Raw genomic sequence first — 18603 nt, 5'->3', positions numbered from 1 at the left:
GCCTGAAACGATACACTGCCCAAAGATAACTTCACTGTTAAAAACTCACAAGTACCTGTCTGATCTTAAACCCAACAGTGCCCTATCTCTACTGATATATTTATTTTTTATGCAATTTACAGCAAGAAAATGGAAGAACAACAAAACAAAATTAATATTTCATTTGAAAATAATATGGAAAACAATCCTAAGGAAGACAAAGATGAAATAGACTTTTTGGATCACTCTCTGGACCAAGACTTAATTAACCTCATGCGCGCTAGCGGAATTCCGCTCGCACGCTGAGATTTTCGAAAACGCATGTTACGTGACGAGCTGGGCTCGTCATCAGCGTGCGAGGAGGCTACGCCATGACGAGCCCAGCTCGTCATCAGCGTGGAAGGGGTTAATTGTGTAGAAGAAATTGAATCATTGAATGAAAATGAGGACAGACCTGATGAATTATTGTTGCAAATTTTTTTAGATTTTGAAAAATCACAACAATAAATGTTTATTTAAAAATTAAAAATTGTTTGAGACATTATTCTTTTTTATATGTAAATTATGAAATAGTACCAAAATAGATATAATATAAAGTGAGACTTAAAATATACTGTGCAACTTTTTTATGTTACAAAGTAATTTTGCTCATAGTTACTTCCATTCTCCCACTATATTATCTCCAATGTGTATTTAACATCTCTTTATCATCTCCTGCCTCCATGTTGTTTCTGCTTTCCTGACAGACTATGGTATGAATTCCATATACCACAATAACTTCTGTAACAACATGCAAGATATCTACAGAGGAGACGGTGTATATTAAATTTTAGACTCTGCATTGGTACCTACATGTTGGTACTGAATAATAAAAAAAAAACAACAAAAAGAACAATTAATAAACATATAGGGCCTCATTTATGACTTTTTGCCGTAGGGAAGCGCAGCAGGCCTTCCTGCTGCGCTTCCCTACGGCAAAAGAAAAGGGCAGAAATGCGCCGTATCTATAAGATACGGCACATTCCTGTCCTTTCTCCAAGCGCCGGCGCACAATGGGCTGCCTGCGCCAGCGCCGGCACCCTTGCACAATGGTGCAAGGGTGCATGCGTTGCAGGGAAGATTATTTTTGTACAGGAAGGGAAACCTTTCTGTACAAAAATAATCACAAGAGGCTTTTCCTCTTTCTATGTGTGCTGCAGAATGCAGCACACATAGAAAACGGAAATACGAGGAGAAATAAAGACATTTCTCCCTGTTGCGCCTCCCTTACGCCTCCCCTGGGGAGGCGTAAGCTTTTGGCACTGCTTCAGAGTTACGCCCCCAGCAACACCCATTGCACGCCCCTTTAACGCAGAACACTGCGTTAAAGGGACTGATATTTATCAGGCAGCAGTACGCCACAAAAACTGGCGTACTGCTGCCTGATAAATACCATGCAGGCTTCTTCGCCACGGAACTTCATGAAAAGGGAAGTTCCGATGGCGCAAGGGGCCTCATAAATGAGGCCCCTAGTTTTTAAAGAGTCTGTCATTCTTTTTTCCCCATGGTACGTTCCCTGGTGCCCTCCCCGGTGCGTACCGGGTGCTCCCCCCGCGAAAATCGTTTTTTTTTTTTTGAGTGTAGACTTAGGAATGAGTGAGTGGGTATGTTGTAACTGGTATTGGTGTGTCTATGGTTTCGAAAATGGTAGTCTGTAATTTAGAATGGGTGTATCAAAGGTTATATTAGGGAATGAGTAGGTTCATCAGATTATCAAGTAGATGATGCCATCAGTGATGTCATCAGCGATGTCAGACCATGTCATGAATTATGTCATCAGCAGTGCATTGCGGGGGCATGAGTTAAAGTTAACTGAACTATCTATATGCTGGAATTTCTATGGTTTTGTTCGAGTGAAATGTCCAACTAACTATAACATCCCTAAAACCTCCGTTTTTTTAGTGAATTTCCACGGTTTTTTAAATGCTAATTTCTAACTATAAGATGCCTGAAACCTATGTTTTCTTCTCTGAATTTTAATGTTTTTTTAAATGCTAATTTCTAACTATAAACGTTCCTGAAACCTATGGTGTTTTCAGTGAATTTCAATTGTTTTTTTAAATGCTAATTTCTAACTATGCCTACAAAGGTAGGACATGTGAAGAAAGAGGGAGAAAAGTGCAGAAAGAAGCAAGACAATTGTAGAAAGAGGCAACGGAAATCCAGAAAGATGAAGAAAAGTGAAGGAAGAAGCAAAAGATGTGCAAAAAGAACCAACAGAGTATCAGAAAGTCCTCCTGTGCCCCCAACTTTTTACAGTCCTGGTTCCCATCTCTCCCTCTCTGTTCCGCTTCTAGTGCTTTGTGGTACATGATGTGCTGCAGTAGGTCAGCGATTATGATCCACAGGATGTGGGAGTGGCCTGGATAGGGATGGGCTAAGGGAGTTTTGCTTGGAAGATCTGTGGGAGGAACTATTGCTTGTGCTTTAAGGACTGTGACAGGGAGGTCTACGACTCGGAGTAATGATTATTACCGGTAGGTTACCGGACATTAGCAGGGCATGGCCAGGGCACAACTTGTTACTTCGGTTATCTGAAACTGCTAAGTTTCAGAGTTTTGTTTTTAAATATTGATGTTTGTTATTTCAACATTCAGCTATGACGTATAACCTCACTAGCATCTGGTTTTATCGCTGTATTAACACTGTTAAAATTAAGTTACTTCAGTCAATTACAAATAATTTACCTAGAAAGATATAGATGCAGTCAATCATCAGGCGCGCAATGGACATAGGGCTAAACGGACACTAAATAGGGTTATAAATAAAAAAAGTATATATTCATTTGTAACATGACTTCTCTATTGTTCCCTTTATTTCTCAGGCATGGATCATTCAGCAGCCCTGGAACACAATTAAAAGTGCTTTCTAGCTATATTTTCTGTTTGATGTATGCACAGATAAGTGCTGAAAATACGGCTTTAGGTGACTGCTTATTTTTCTACTGTCTGGGACATCAAAGTAATAATAAGTTGGCAACCCTAATCATAAAACTGAAAGTTTGTTGCAAGGTCAGCACATTATTTCTTCCACCCTCGATCAATGCCATATTAGCAATAGTTTAACTTCAATCTGAAACCCTATGCCACCTTCAATAACATGCTGCTTCACTTTAAGTGTTGTCTGGGTGCAGTGTGCATTCCAACAGCTCACTCCTCATTGTCAACCTTCACTTTCATGCTCACCCTGCAGTCACAGTGATCACAATACACTCACACTGATCACCATGCACTCACACCATTCACCTGCTCACCCTGCAGTCACAGCGAACACAATACACTTACACTGATCACCATGCACTCACACTATTCAGCATTTTTTTTCCCTGAGCTAGAAAGATAATTTGTTAAATCCACATATCAGATCAGTGCAGCAAATGCATAATTGTATGAACCTCAAATCTGCCGCAGAATCAGTTCCCCTGGCCCGACCACCGCGCAATGTTTACACAAGTCTATCTAAGAAAGGTAATAGAAAGTAAATATAATTCCAGTCAATGCGGGCCTCTGAAAATGTCAAGATATATTATTTTAATGCAGGTCACTTTGGAAATGTTCGCGGCCCCAAAATAAACAAAAATGCAGAGCAGGAAACTGCTGCAATCTCCTGTCATTTACAAACCGGGTGAGCCGTGAGGGGCCCTGTTGGCCATGAGGCACATTCACTTCAGAAATATCGTGTACATTGTATCCTCTGGTGGGAGGTGCTGTGCAGGGAGGGCCTGGTGGTTTAGAGGTGGGGTGTGATTTACGGAGTGATGGAGCATTACTACGCGTACCCTGGGGGAGTTCTAGACACTGTGCTGTCCCAATCATTTCATTCTCGCAACACCTTAGGCAGACAAATGAATCTGCTATAGATTGCACATGGCACTCTCCTTCACCTCAGCCTGTACCGAGAGGTGCGGCAGCAAGTCTTTCTGCCCCAATATCCCCCTTCACCCATAACATCGATTGCTAAAGCACCTACATGCGGGTCACAATGAAGTACTATCAATGGCCTTTTAAAAAAGAAAAACGTAAATCACACCCTTCAGTGAAGGCATCTCAGATGCGACCACTCCCTTCGGGCTCATAGTAAGACCCTGCCTCACTGCAGGTCCAGTCATGTGACTTTTTTTAACGAGTCATTATTTACAGTGCTGCGAGATGAGGTGGGGGCGTCGTTAGCGCTATGTTATGTTATGTTAAAATGAATTTATCAAGCGCATTTACACCATAGGTTTCTTGGTGCTATTCGTACACTAGCAGCTGCGGGGATCCAATTTATCAAGATTGCCAAAAAAAAGCCAGGTTTTCAGTGCCTTTCTGAAGCCCTGAAGCCCAGGAGACTATCACAGTTCCTGAAGTGAATTCCAGAGCCTAGGGGCTAAGTAGGCAAATCTACGCCCGCCTTGTTGTTTTAATTTAATTGTTGGAGTGGACAAAAGATGAAGATGGGCGGAACGGAGATTACGTGTGGGAACATGTCTGGTGATTAGGCTGCTAATGAATTTGGGGCTTGTGCAGCACAAAGCCTTAAAGACTATACATCCCGACTTGAAAGCGGTACGTTGCGCCATAGGTAACCAATGTAGGTTGCGCAGTAGCATCCTGGCAGACTGCCATCTCGGCTGCCTGTAAATCAGCATCGCCGCCTGATTTTGAATTATTTGAAGGCGCTCAAGCAGGCCCAAAGGAAGGCCGGTGTACAGAGAGTTGGAAAAATCAAGGCGAGAGAGCAACAGCGCTATCACCACCTGGAACAGAGCTTGATGAGACAGCAGGTAAGCAATCTTTCTTATTTTGCGTAACTGGAAGAAAGAGGATGAGACCACAGTGCCCACATGTCCCCTCAAAGAAAGATCAGAGTCTATGGTCACCCCAAGACTTTTCACCGATGAGGATGGGACAGGAGGCGGGCCTAATTCGCCCGGCCAAAAATGAGGTACCCAACGAGTGAAGCTCTTCCCAGGGAACACCAATTTGGTTTTCTCGGGATTGAGCTTCAGTTGGTTCTGGTCCATCCAACCTTGGATATGCAGCATTGTAGCTTGAAATTCAGCCGCTGCATTTTGGGAGTCCAACTTGAAAACTAGCTGAAGATCGTTAGCATAGTTAAATACAGTGGTTTTCCTGGCATTAAGTGAATGAATCAGGGGGCGGATATACAAATTGAACAATAGTGGAGACAGGGATGAACCCTGAGGAACTCCGTAAGAGGTAGTCAGGGTTGGAGCCGTGTAGCTCCAGAGGCGCACTGCCTGGGTTCTACCCGTTAAAAAAGATTTTATCCACCCGTATGCAGTTCCCCGGATGCCCGCTTGTTCGACACTGTGCAGTAAGATGTTATGGTCGACCGTGTTGAACACGGCCGACAGATCTAAAAGCACAAGTGCCTGCGGGGTCCCCTTGTCAGCATTAGCCCTCAGAGTGTCCATCACCGCCAGGATTACCGACTCTGTGGAGTGAGCAGGCCGGAAACCGGCTTGAATTGGTTCCAGATAGTTAGAGTTTTCTATAAAATTAGAGAGGCACCTGGCCACGTGGGCCTCCAGTTTTTTTGAAAGATAGGGGAGAAGCGAGATCGGGCGGTAGTTAAAGGAGACAGAGGGATCCGCTCCTGATTTCTTGAGCAGGGGGACTAAAACAGCCCTTTTAAGAGCAGTGGGTACTTCCCCTTTGCTCAGAGATTTATTGAGAAAAGGAAGGAGGCTGTGCTGTAGGGCTGAGAATATATCTCCCAGGATAGAGGGGGGACAGCAGTCTTTGGGAGAGCCCGACTTGACTCAGGACATTAGTTCAAAAAAGGTATCAGGACCAATATTCATGAATTGATCCCTAATAGATGGATTATCAGGGTTAACCTCTGGGGGTTCCACCTGCACTACAAAGGGGATACTTGCCCTGATAGTTTCAATTTTATCCACAAAGAAACTGTTCAATGCGTTACACCACTCTTGAGTAGGGGCCAAGCAAGGTAAAATTCTGTCATCTCTACTAAGGTTGTTTACAATCCTAAAGATTTCTTTGGATTTATTAGGGGCAGCAAGCACTTTTGTGGAGAAGTATAGGGTCTTAGCAGCCAATAAGGCTTTCATATAGGCCCTGCGAGCTGACAGATAAAGCTGTATGTCTTCACTGGCATAGCTATGCCTCCACTTCCTTTCAAACTGACGCAGAAGTAAGTTTTGTGATTTAAGATCGGTGGTAAACCATTTATGGGCTTCAGCCTGTCTAGCCCGGGAGAATTTAGTAAGTGGGGCATGGATGTCACTGGCCGCCAATAACCAGTTAGAGATGCCTTTTTCCATTGAGGTGACGTTAGCATTCGTATCGGCAGGGGGAAGGGAACTGGCCAGAGTAGCCATGAATTCCTGAGTGTTGAGTGTTCTCCATTTTCTGGTCATGCCTCCCAATGCCTTCAGAGGTTTAACTCTTCCTTTAAATGTAGCTGTGAATTCAATTAGATGGTGGTACGACCAAATACATTGGGAAATAAGAGGTGGCGACAGATCTATATTTTGCGACCAGATTTGGTCCAAGATGTGGCCTTTTATGTGTGTGGGAGCTGAAATATGTTGGACCAGGTTAATATTAAAAAGCAATTCGGTCAGTACTGCTGACTCCCCCCCCCCCCTTTGTCATTGAACCAATAGTTCAGATCCCCAATGAGCATCACTCTAGCATGGCTCATGGCAAGATTTGCTATCTGTTCACTAAGAGAGCGAGGAAATGAGGGCATAGGCTTGGGTGGGGGGGGATACATGAGCATCAGCGCCAGTGATCCAGAGTTTGTGTCAAGATTAATGACCATCTTCTCCACCTCTGGAAGAATCAGAGAGGTCAGCACAGTAAACTTATGGCTTTTATTTATAATGGCGGCGACTCCTCCTCCCGTCTTCCCTGCAGGCCTGTTGACTGATAAGATGTAATAATCAGAAGGAAGTGCAGCTAAGATGTCAGGGGTGGAGTCAGGTGTAAGCCAGGTCTCAGAGAGCAACAGGACGTCTGGTTTAGCAGACACCAACAGCATGAAGATGTTGAGTTGATGCCTCACCAGCGAGCGGGTGTTAAGATACAGCACCCGAAGGGAGGTCATATTGAGTTTAATTGACGGCTCCACTGGAGCCGTGGGGTGCGTCTCTGGTGAAGAAGCAGAGTAATCTACTTGTTCGTGAGAGATGCCATGATCCCTGATCCGGTCTATGGTTTCCTGCGGTAGCCTGGATTTGTATTGCTCCAATTATCTAAGATCAGAGGAAGACTAAGCCCTGATAAGGCCAGGGTTTATGGCCCCTGGGCCCGGGCAGACGCGGACGGGCGCAGACAGGCTTGCCTTTGGGGCGCCTTCGGCGAGCCCACTGTGCGCGTCCGCTGCGCTTCTGCTTACTTGAATGCATAAGTACCCTGGCCCGGTCTCTAAGCTCCGCCCTGCTCTGTCCGATTTGCTGAGGCCACTGGGAAGGTGTCAGGCAGTGTTCAAGTTGATTCTAGTGCCCCAACGCAATTCGGTAAAATAAGTATTTGTTAAAAACACAGTATTACCAACACAGTAAAAATTCTCCAATTTTAATTTGCACAGACTAAAAGGACCGCGCGGCAGCAAGCGTGTAACAGCTGGCCCCTCGCGTTGTTCCCTCTTTTAAGGTCTGACCCCACCTCTAAGCTCCGCCCCGCTCTGTCCAATTGGCTGAGGCCGCTGGGAGGGTGTAAGGCAGTGTTCAAGTTCGATTCTAGTGCCCCAACGCGATTCGGTAAAATCAGTATTTGTTAAAAACATAGTATTACCAACACAGTAAAAATTCCCCAATTTTAATTTGCACAGACTAAAAGGACCGCTCGGCAGCAAGCGTGTAACAGCTGGCCCCTCGCGATGTTCCCTCTTTTAAGGTCTGACCCCGCCTCTAAGCTCCGCTCGCTCTGTCCGATTGGCCGAGGCCGCTGGGAGGGTGTCAGGCAGTGTTCAAGTTCGATTCTTGTGCCCCAACGCGATTTGGTAAAATAAGTATTTGTTAAAAACACAGTATTACTAACACAGTAAAAATTCCCCAATTATAATTTGCACAGACTAAAAGGACCGCGCGGCAGCAAGCGTGTAACAGCTGGCCCCTCGCGTTGTTCCCTCTTTTAAGGTCTGACCCGCCTCTAAGCTCCGCCCCACTCTGTCCGATTGGCTGAGGCCGCTGGGAGGGTGTCAGGCAGTGTTCAAGTTTGATTCAAGTGCCCCAACGCGATTCGGTAAAATAAGTATTTGTTAAAAACACAGTATTACCAACACAGTAAAAATTCCCCAATTTTAATTTGCACAGACTAAAAGGACCGTGCGGCAGCAAGCGTGTAACAAACATATTCTTAATTAAACACCCAGACCGTTAAGGCTATCCTGCTGACACCGAGCGAGGACTCGCCGTTTTGGGTACTCAAAGCATGAATTCCCAACGCGTGACGTCCTAAAGCAGAGTCTAGAGCGGATTAGAAGGCAAGGAAGAATGCATACAACACACACAAAAAAATGCCACCCGCTATTTATTGTTCTTGAAATGCCCATGGTGTCCGGTACAGGATCGCCACCTATAACGGGGTGTAGTATAAAAAGGAAAGATTACTGGAAGGACACTATGAGAAAAACAAAAAATATAAAGAGTGAGGCGATCCCCAAGACTCCTCCCCAAAACAAACTGCTCCCAGTTGTTCGGAATTTACCTACTTTGGCAGCAAAGGCGATCTGTCTTTTCGTGTACACTTCTTACAACAAGGGCTACTTCTACAAAGGCGCTTTATTAAGTCTCGCCTTTACCCAGGACCAGGCTGCAGAGCAGGAGGAACGCGGGGCTGACGAAAGCTTTCATGCTTCCAGGAGCTGCTTATATAACGACCCTCAGCTAGTGCCTACTCACCCTGATGGGACCCCTCCCCGTCTTCCTTGCGTGCCTGTGCTTGATTCCGTGATGGTGTGTGCGGTTTAACAATTCACCTGCCCAGGGCTCTCTGAGTTCCTTGTTTGTTTCTCAATTTATTTCATGGAGCAGTTTTGCTATTTTGGGTTCTGCACTCGCTTGCTGATTTTTTTATACATTATCTGTTGATGTCCACGTTTGTTCATATTTAAACCGTTATCAATGTAATTGTTTTCTTGCCTGACTCTATCTGTTTATATGTGGTTTATTCACTTGCGATCGCTATGATTTTCAACTCTCTTTAGATGTTTGATAGGGCCCCTCCCCGTCTTCCTTGCGTGCCTGTGGTTGATTCCGTGATGGTGTGTGCGGTTTAACAATTCACCTGCCCAGGGCTCTCTGAGTTCTTTGTTTGTTCCTCAATTTATTTCATGGAGCAGTTTTGCTATTTGGGGTGCTGCACTCGCTTGCTGATTTTTTTATACATTATCTGTTGATGTCCACGTTTGTTCATATTTAAACCGTTATCAATGTAATTGTTTTCTTGTCTGACTCTATCTGTTTATATGTGGTTTATTCGCTTGCGATCGCTATGATTTTCAACTCTCTTGATGTTTTTAAATTTTCGTTAAATGTGAGTTGTTTTTTGACTGTTTATCAAATGCCCCCTGCATTTAATTTAATGCAGGGGGCCCGGAGATGTGGTGGTTCCCGGTGCAGCGGGAGCCCCCCGCAACATTATTTATAAGTGCCCCCGGGACCTGGCCCTCCCCGGGGCTTTTTGAATACAAAGCCTGCGCTTCGTATTTTTTAAAAACTCATCCGGATTCATGCACCCAGCGCAAATTTGGCTGAGTTTTGAAAAAAACAAAAATGCTTTTTTGAGCCCTGGGGGTCCTTGTGGGACCCCCTCGAACAGGCCTAGGGGGTCCAGGTGTTTTGCCCCAGGCCCCTTTTCTTGTTTGTCCTGCTAAATTCTCTGTTTTCTTGTGACTCGGGTCTACCGAGTCACAAGATGGCTGCGAACACTTCCTGGTTTGGAGTGTTGACAGCCAATTAGAATAAACTCGTGGTCGGGAGGGTTTGCGAACCCTCTTTGACCATAGATATTGAAACTTTTATTTTTTTAATTTCTCAGCAACTACTAAACAGATTTACACCATTTAAAAAAAGGTCGCTTTCTGAACCAAACACTAGCTTTTTGCCAAATTTGGGGTAATCACCTGTGCTGTGCTGTTTCATGCAAATAAAAGAGGGGAAATACTTGAAGTTGTTTGTTTGGTGAGCCACGCACAACATGCCTTTGAGGAAGGGCGCTTGCCCGAAACGCGTCAGGCGATTCGGTGTTTGCAGAGCCTTTCCTGAACTACTGTGCCTCCTGTGGGTGCTTCTCATATCGAGGGTAACCTTTTCTTTCATTCACACACACACACATATATATATATATATATATATATATATATATATATATATATATATATATTGAGATTGAAAAAGTCTTCTGCAAAGCTGAAACACATCTCTATAGCCATGGGGTCGTGTGAGACCTGATACAATACAGAAAGCCATACTTTACTTCTTCGAGTATGTGCCTTCTTCGGTTACCGGTTACAGAGTGGGATGGAGTATTCACACACACACATATATATATATATGTATTACCTACTGGCGGTCGCCAGTAGGTATATATAGTTAGGATTTTTTCCCTATGGGATTTCTGAAAATTCTATGCCTAATAACTTTTGCGTTTGTGGACGGAATTGGCTGAAATTTTCAGGAAAATGGCACATTTTGTTTCTGAGCAGACCTTGAAAATTTGGGGGGGTTTTGTGGAGGGGGGGCCGAGAAAAAAGGGGGGTCCCAAAACGCCTTTTTCCCATGTTAATTTCCATAGGGCGGTTGGACTCACTTTTAGCCCGAACGGCTGAATGGATTTTCACGAAACTTGGCAAAATTGTAGGGACTGTTAGCCTGATGTGCCTTTGCTAGGTCTCAATATATGTGCTTCAGTGGATTTTGAGAAATTAACGTTTAAATCAAGATATATATCTGTAACAGCGCTCCGGGCAGCTATCCGGTTAGCGAACCTTTCGCGGAACGGAACTTTGCGATGAGAAGCTGATTGGCCCTCCGGTGTCTGTCAACATTCTAAACAGTCCGGAGCGGCCGCCATCTTGTCTCTCGGTAGGATCGAGAGACAAGAGGAGGCCAAAACAAAGGGGGAAATTACCATAAGGGGGCATAGTAGATCCTCGTTGACCCCCTAGGTTTTATGTGGAGGTTTTAAAAGGGCCTAGGAGGGTCCAAAAAAAAAAATTTTTTTTTGCGTGGTAAGCGCCAAGTTCGCGAACCGGATAGCTTTCTGGGCAGCGAACTTTATGGATAAAAGAATGAAAGACTTTTCTAATACTGTATGTTAATTGTTTGTTGTTTTTCTTGTTTTTTTTTGTTTTCTTTATTTATTTATTTTTTTTATTATGATTGTGTTTCATACTTTATTAAATTTTCTAACATTTCATTGTCAGAAATGTCATAATTTATTATAGGGTGTAATTGTTTTTCATTTTGAAGCAAGTTGTCTACTGCTTCAACACATTGTAGAAGTTCGTGGTCTCTACTGTCATCCATAAAGTCATCAAGTTTGTCTTGGCTGCTCTCCTTCAGTTCAATCGAAAATGAAACTTGCTGCTCGCCTTCCATTTTGCCTGAAATTTGGATTAAAAAAATATATATTAGTAGAGATAGGGCACTGTTGGGATTAATTTTAGATAGGCAGTTTTTATCAGTGAATTTATCTTTTGGCAGTGTATAGTATGAGAGTGGAAATAGGACTAAAAAAAAGTGTATGTGATTTAACCAAGACAAGCCTTACTCCATTGATAACTATAACAGAGAAGTCTATCTAAATACATTACTACTACAGAGGGATAGTGTATATGTAGCAGAAAAAGTCTACTATATTAAGTCATAGTGCACAATATATTAAATTATAACTTACCTTCACAAAGAAGTTGAAGTTTTTTGAAGCTATTGAAATAGGAGGTACAACAAGAAGTAGTAGTCAAAATGGCTGTGTTTCCTTCTCTCCCTTTATATATATACAGGTATATAACCAATTAAATGTCAGGTAATAAAAGTAGAAAATGAAAGTAACATTTTCATTGGTTGTCAATTCCAACAATTCAGATGTGTTTTGTGAAGTAATTTACCTCACGGTACTTGGAGAGGTCTACAGGCTAAATGGCTAAATGGAATTTCAATGAAATTTGTGAGAATGGAAGGGATTGTTATGTAGTATGAGCTAATCTATATTTGGTGAGAGTGTCTCTAGTCGTTTTTCTGTAAATTACTTTCCCGCCTTTTTTTAGGACCGCTTTCCGGGAAGCTGCCCGGTTAGCGAACCTTAAGCGTCACGGGAGTCCACCATTTTGTGTTTCGTTCGCATTAAGATACAAGATGGAGGGCAAATAATGTTTAGAATGGGTAGAAGGGGTCATGGTAGACTTATCTTGACCCCCTAGGTTTTCTGAGCGTGGCTGAGGAGGCTTATATGTGCGGAAAAAATTTTTTTTTTAAAAAAAATTCCGCGAGGTTAGCTTTCGGTTAGCGAACCGGGTAGCGCTCCGGGGAGCGAATTTTGTGGAAAATTAGTGAAAAAAGTTAGAGAAAAATAATAATTGTGAGTGATCAGATGTAGGGTAGCTCTGAGAAGAGCTTTTGGGTTTATGGTACATTTAGGTACTTATAAGTAGGTACCAATGCACAGTCTTAAATTCAGAATGAAAATTCTGTTGCCCTCATCTGAGAAGTGAACTCCATCTCCTCTGTAGATATCTTGCATGTAGTAACGCAAGTTATTGTTGTACAGAGAGCCCATTCCATGGTCTCTCATGTAAGCTGAAACAGATTTGTTTACATGCTTCCTCGCTTTCTCAATTTGTGGACAAAATTGGTTGGACCACCTCCATTTCTGTCTTTGGCATATATTGGAATATACCAAGGCAGTTTGAGGAAAAAGTGCCATTAATTGCTCCAAGGTGTCCTTTAAAAGCATTTCCAGACCTACCCCTGTCAAAGTGCCCAAATCATTACCTCCACAGTGCACTATTAACAGGTCAGGTTTTGGCAAATGCATAAAGGTTTTCACCAATGGTATCAATTGGTGACATTTTAATCCTCTTTGGCCCAACCACTTAATTTCCACATCTTGTAAATTGAGGTTGTGTAAATTTCTGCTCTCAGCATACCTTTGAGCCCAGTGGATGTAACTATGTCCAACAATCCAGACGTTAAACATGGTGGAAGAAGGTTGTTCTGCAGTCAGATGAAGTGTGGTAATGAAAGGGCAGTTGAAACAGTAGGAGTTTCTAAAGAAAAAAAACTGTGGATTTACAATGCTAATGATTCATTAGCAGTGATTGGTGCATTTCCATTTCTGAAAACAGAAAGTTAGGGTGCATGGATGTGTTCTTTGAAAGATGTAATTTGAATGGTCAAGGAAGAAACATTTAATGAAAGATTGCACTGGATACGCAGGTGCACTGAGAGTTCAGAGTTCAATTGAAACATTGTTGTGTGAATTTGCAAACATGAGAGGTCTTCCAGGAGGTGGTTGCTATGGAAACAAGGCAGACAGGGCAGAGGGGGGAAGGGTTTTGATTTGAAAAAAGTGAGGGAAGAGGTATGATTGGCTAATATGAGAGATATGTGAAAAGAATATCTGTATTTCTGTGCTTTCAATAGCTGCAGCCTTTGGAGTGCATCCTTTTTCTTCTGCTGAAGACAATTTGGTGTATTTCTGAGACTGTTTTCAAAACTCAAAAAATATTTGCTAAGGTGAGAAAAGATTTATTTAATTTAGATAGAGAATAGTATGATTTAAGGAGAAAATGATGAAGAAAGCTGTGTTTTTAAAATGTGGTTTTGTCTCTAGTGATATACTAATAGAATTAGTTTCAAAGAGAAATTATAATTGCATATTTGGTGTAACATTCTGGCATGCAGTTACACAAGATATTGTAATACATGGAGGCCATTTCATGGTCTGTTATGCAAGCTGAAACAGATATGTTGCTTTTAAAAACGATTTAAGAAATCAATTACATTTCTGGATATGTACTGCTAGAGCTTCATAGGTTGTTTTGGGCCATATTTATAAGGTATTTGAGTGTCTAAGATGTTGTGTTCGCCTTTTAAAATGTAAAGTGTTCCTCATGGGACAAGTGTCTTGTAAATACGCTCCCACTTGTGCTTGGCAAATTTAGATTTTGATTATGGGAGTTACCTAGCCATGTTAATAGTGTCCCAAAAATGGTGCTAGGGCATTCCAGAAAACACTTTCATGTGTCTCAAGGACATTTTTAGTCATTTCTTCATGAATGCAGGTATACAATTGATTTATATGCTGTGTTTAAAAACGAATTTTGAAATGAATTAAATTTCAGGATATGTACTGTTAGAGCTTCATAGGTTGTTTGGGGTCATATTTAGAAGGCATTTTAGTGTCTTTGAAGTTATTTTTCCCTTTTTAAATGGAAAGCGTTCCTCATGGGGCCCTGAGCAGTTCTTAGCCATGTTATTTAATAGGAAGTGGATAACATGGCTAAGAGCATTTGCTGGAAAATGCATGAATATCGCTGATTTTTCTGCTATATTCATGCATTGTGGCCGTTTTTTTTCACATTGCTTCATAGGTTGTTTGGGTTCATATTTAGAAGGCATTTTAGTGTCTTTGATGTTATTTTTCCCTTTTTAAATGGAAAGCGTTCATCATGGGGCCCTGAGCAGTTCTTAGCCATGTTATTTAATAGGAAGTGGATAACATGGCTAAGAGCATTTGCTGGGAAATGCATGAATATCGCTGATTTTTTTGCTATATTCATGCATTGTGGTCGTTTTTTTTCACATTGTTTCATAGGTTGTTTGGGTTCATATTTAGAAGGCATTTTAGTGTCTTTGATGTTATTTTTCCCTTTTTAAATGGAAAGCGTTCCTCATGGGGCCCTGAGCAGTTCTTAGCCATGTTATTTAATAGGAAGTGGATCACATGGCTAAGAGCATTTGCTGGAAAATGCATGAATATCGCTGATTTTTCTGCTATATTCATGCATTGTGGCCGTTTTTTTTCACATTGCTTCATAGGTTGTTTGGGTTCATATTTAGAAGGCATTTTAGTGTCTTTGATGTTATTTTTCCCTTTTTAAATGGAAAGCGTTCCTCATGGGGCCCTGAGCAGTTCTTAGCCATGTTATTTAATTGGAAGTGGATAACATGGCTAAGAGCATTTGCTGGAAAATGCATGAATATCGCTGATTTTTCTGCTATATTCATGCATTGCGGCAGTTTTTTCCACATTGCTTCATAGGTTGTTTGGGTTCATATTTAGAAGGCATTTTAGTGTCTTTGATGTTATTTTTCCCTTTTTAAATGGAAAGCGTTCCTCATGGTGCCCTGAGCAGTTCTTAGCCATGTTATTTAATAGGAAGTGGATAACATGGCTAAGAGCATTTGTTGGAAAATGCATGAATATCGCTGATTTTTCTGCGTTATTCATGCATTGCAGGCCTTTTTTTATCACATTTGCAAGCACTTCTTAGCCATGTTATCCAATGGGAGGTGGATAACATGGCTAAGAGCATTTGCTTCAAAGGTTGTTTGGGGTTATATACCATTTTTGGGAAATTATTAACATGCCTATCTAACTCCCATAATCAAAATCTAAATTTGCCAAGCGCAGGTGGGAGCGTATTTACAATAAATTTGCACCATGAAGAATGTAAAATAGCATACTAGATACTCAAATAACTTATAAATATGATCCAAAACATCTTATGAAGCACTAGTAGTGCATATTTCCAGAAATGTATTGGTTTTCATTTAATGATTTACTTCATAGGAAAGCTTTCACATGTTTTTTTACCTTGGTTTTTTTCAGTGAAAATCTTATCTGCAACCATGTGTTGGCCTCACCTCAAATAAACAAAACAGGTGATGGACTGAATGTGGATCAATGACACACATTCACCCCAGTCCAAAGATCTGGGCCTAAACAAACCTTTAGATAGGCTACATCTTATCGTCATCCTGAATTAATGATTTAAAATATTAGGGAGTGATTTATGAGTGTTGTATGCCTGTTTTGTACCATTGAGTGTCATTTTTGTGATGCAGTGCTGGTGGAAAATATTTGCTATGTTAAATAATTAGTACGGCATTAAGTTTTAGATGACTGTTATTTATTTACTGTTTGGTAATAGTGGTTAATAACATTTTATATTATATTTTTTCACAGATTCAACTGCAGATTCTTTCATAGTTTGGAAAATGCCTTCCAGAAGTCGAATACGAAAGGCTAGAAAACGTCAAAGACAGCAGGATGATGTTTTATTGCAGCAGTCCTCTTCCCCAAATACTTGTCAAAACACCAAGAAAGGTCCGGGTAAGAGCACGAAATCATTCTTAAGAAATATTTGTAGTAAAAAAAATTTTGCTCAAAAAAATGTGTCTGTTCACAAAAAGAGAAGTAATTTAAATGGAAAGGAGAGACCCATCACAAATGTTACTGGTAGAGGAAGAGATAACTCTGTGCATGATAGTAGAAGGAAACAACAGTTTAGGGACATTCGACAACGAATGTTCCGTAATAGGATATTAGTTAATTTATTGAAAAATATTAAAAAGAAAGGCCAACAGAAAGCGGCATTTTATAGGAAGAAGAAAAATGTAGAGAAAATTATTGATCATGCTTTTGAAATCAAGCGAAAGTTGTTTATTTTGGTAATCAATAGAATTAGGAAACTAAGCAAGGTAATTTCTGATTTTAAAACAAAAAGTAGATGGAAGAGAGTAGTAAATCGTACTAACTTTTGTGAAGTTTTTTCTGGAGAATGGATGCATAGTTCAAGTTCTGAGGCATTTTTTAATGAGGAGACTTATTTTCAGGATAATGATTTGGTGCATGCAGTTGACATCAGTGGTCGAGCTTATGAAGTGAAGGATGGTTGTCCAGTTGAAAAAGAACAACTTGTGACAACAGAGACAGAAGAGGCGCTAAGTGATGAGGTTTTAGGAAGACGTCCTAAGGGTCCTGTGTACATTTGGAAGTGTAGTTCTATTTGCAGTGTGCGACAGGTTTCCATCAATTTGCTTTGTGATTTTATACGGACATTTAATAAGAAAAGTTTGAAGCAGAAAATGAAGTTGTTGCAAGATTTAGATCCTTGCAGAGTGAGACAAATGACAGGTTTGCGTGGTCATTCACTGGCTTGTCTTTCCAGGAGAGTATGCCAGAGTGTTTTTCATCATTTCAGGATGCTAGCAGTGCATCATAATAAAGTGAGAAAATTAGTGAGAATGTTGTATTATGCTAAGAGTCCAGCAATTATGCTTAAACAATTATGTGCTGCTCTTTTGCATGGTTCTGAAATAGATGTGAAGAATCTTTGTGAAGAAATTGAGTTTTGTTACTTTGGTAGTAAAGATGAGAATGTTCAAATTGACCCTGAAGTAGAGGGTAATGTGGAAGATAATGTACAGGTTTCCAGTACAGATAATTTTCAGAAGGAAATTGCCACGTTTCAGATGAAATCAAGTGAGAGGCCTAATTTCACTTGTGTATGTTGTCGACGCACTTATTATAAGAATCAGACTAAGGTAGTGGATTTATATGCAAAAAGTGAAAGGGAAAATAATAGTGAATGGAAGGATTTAGCCACATACTTGATGGTAGAAAATTATTTTGATTTGGGATCGGATCAACGTGTGTGTACTTATTGTTGTAATAAATTAAACCAAAACCAGATGCCTGCTAGGGCAGTTCATAATAATCTGGAATTGGTTGAGATTCCTTCTGAATTGAAGGATTTAAATACTTATGAATCTATTTTGATTCAAAGTATCCATCCCTTTCAGGCTATTGTAAGAATGGAGCCAAAGACAGGGAAGTTGCCTCCAGCAGATTTACAGAGAGGATTAAAGGGAAGAGTTGTTTATTTGCCTCTAGATTTGAACAAAAACATTAACACAATTGGAATAGAAAAAGTGGAAGAGGAACCTCTGGTTATCTTGGTTAATGGGGTTCCGACAAAGAATAAGAAAATATGGCAAGATTTAGTGGATGTTAGGAAAGTCAAAAAGGCAACAGTGTATTTGAAGAAAAATAATAAGTACTATAAGAATGTATATGTTGCAGAAGAGGAAGTAAGTGATGAAGAGGATAGCGATTTGTGTGCTGGCCAAATTGAGAAAGTAGAGGCCTCTAAAAGTGAAGAAATATATGAACATTATAGTGTTCATCCTTTGCATTCCAAGGAAGTGATGGGGAATGCTATTGAGTTGTTTCAAATGAAACAAGCCAAAGGGAGTCCCATTAGTGTTTGGGAGGAAAGTTTGGAAGCTCGGTGTTTCCCACAGCTATTTCCCACAGGTCAAGGAGGAAGATATGATGAGCGACCTCGTGAAATTCCTGCGTCTGAATACCGGACTTTACGATTGTATGCAGAAGATCCTAGGTTTCGGCAATGCATTCCCTATTTGTTTCATCTCCTGTTTGAAAGCGATCTGTCTGGACTGTCATATGCAGTGAACCACATCTTAAAAAGTGGTATACAGATGCGAAACATCTCGGCAAGTGACTTTATGCATAAAGTCAATGTCCAAGACAGTATTTTGGATTCTCACTTAATTAATCTCATGGCGTGTCAGCGTGG

Source organism: Lissotriton vulgaris, chromosome 3_1 (assembly GCF_964263255.1).
Source record: "Lissotriton vulgaris chromosome 3_1, aLisVul1.2, whole genome shotgun sequence".
Lineage (NCBI taxonomy): Eukaryota > Metazoa > Chordata > Amphibia > Caudata > Salamandridae > Lissotriton > Lissotriton vulgaris.
This window is presented reverse-complemented; position numbering follows the sequence as displayed.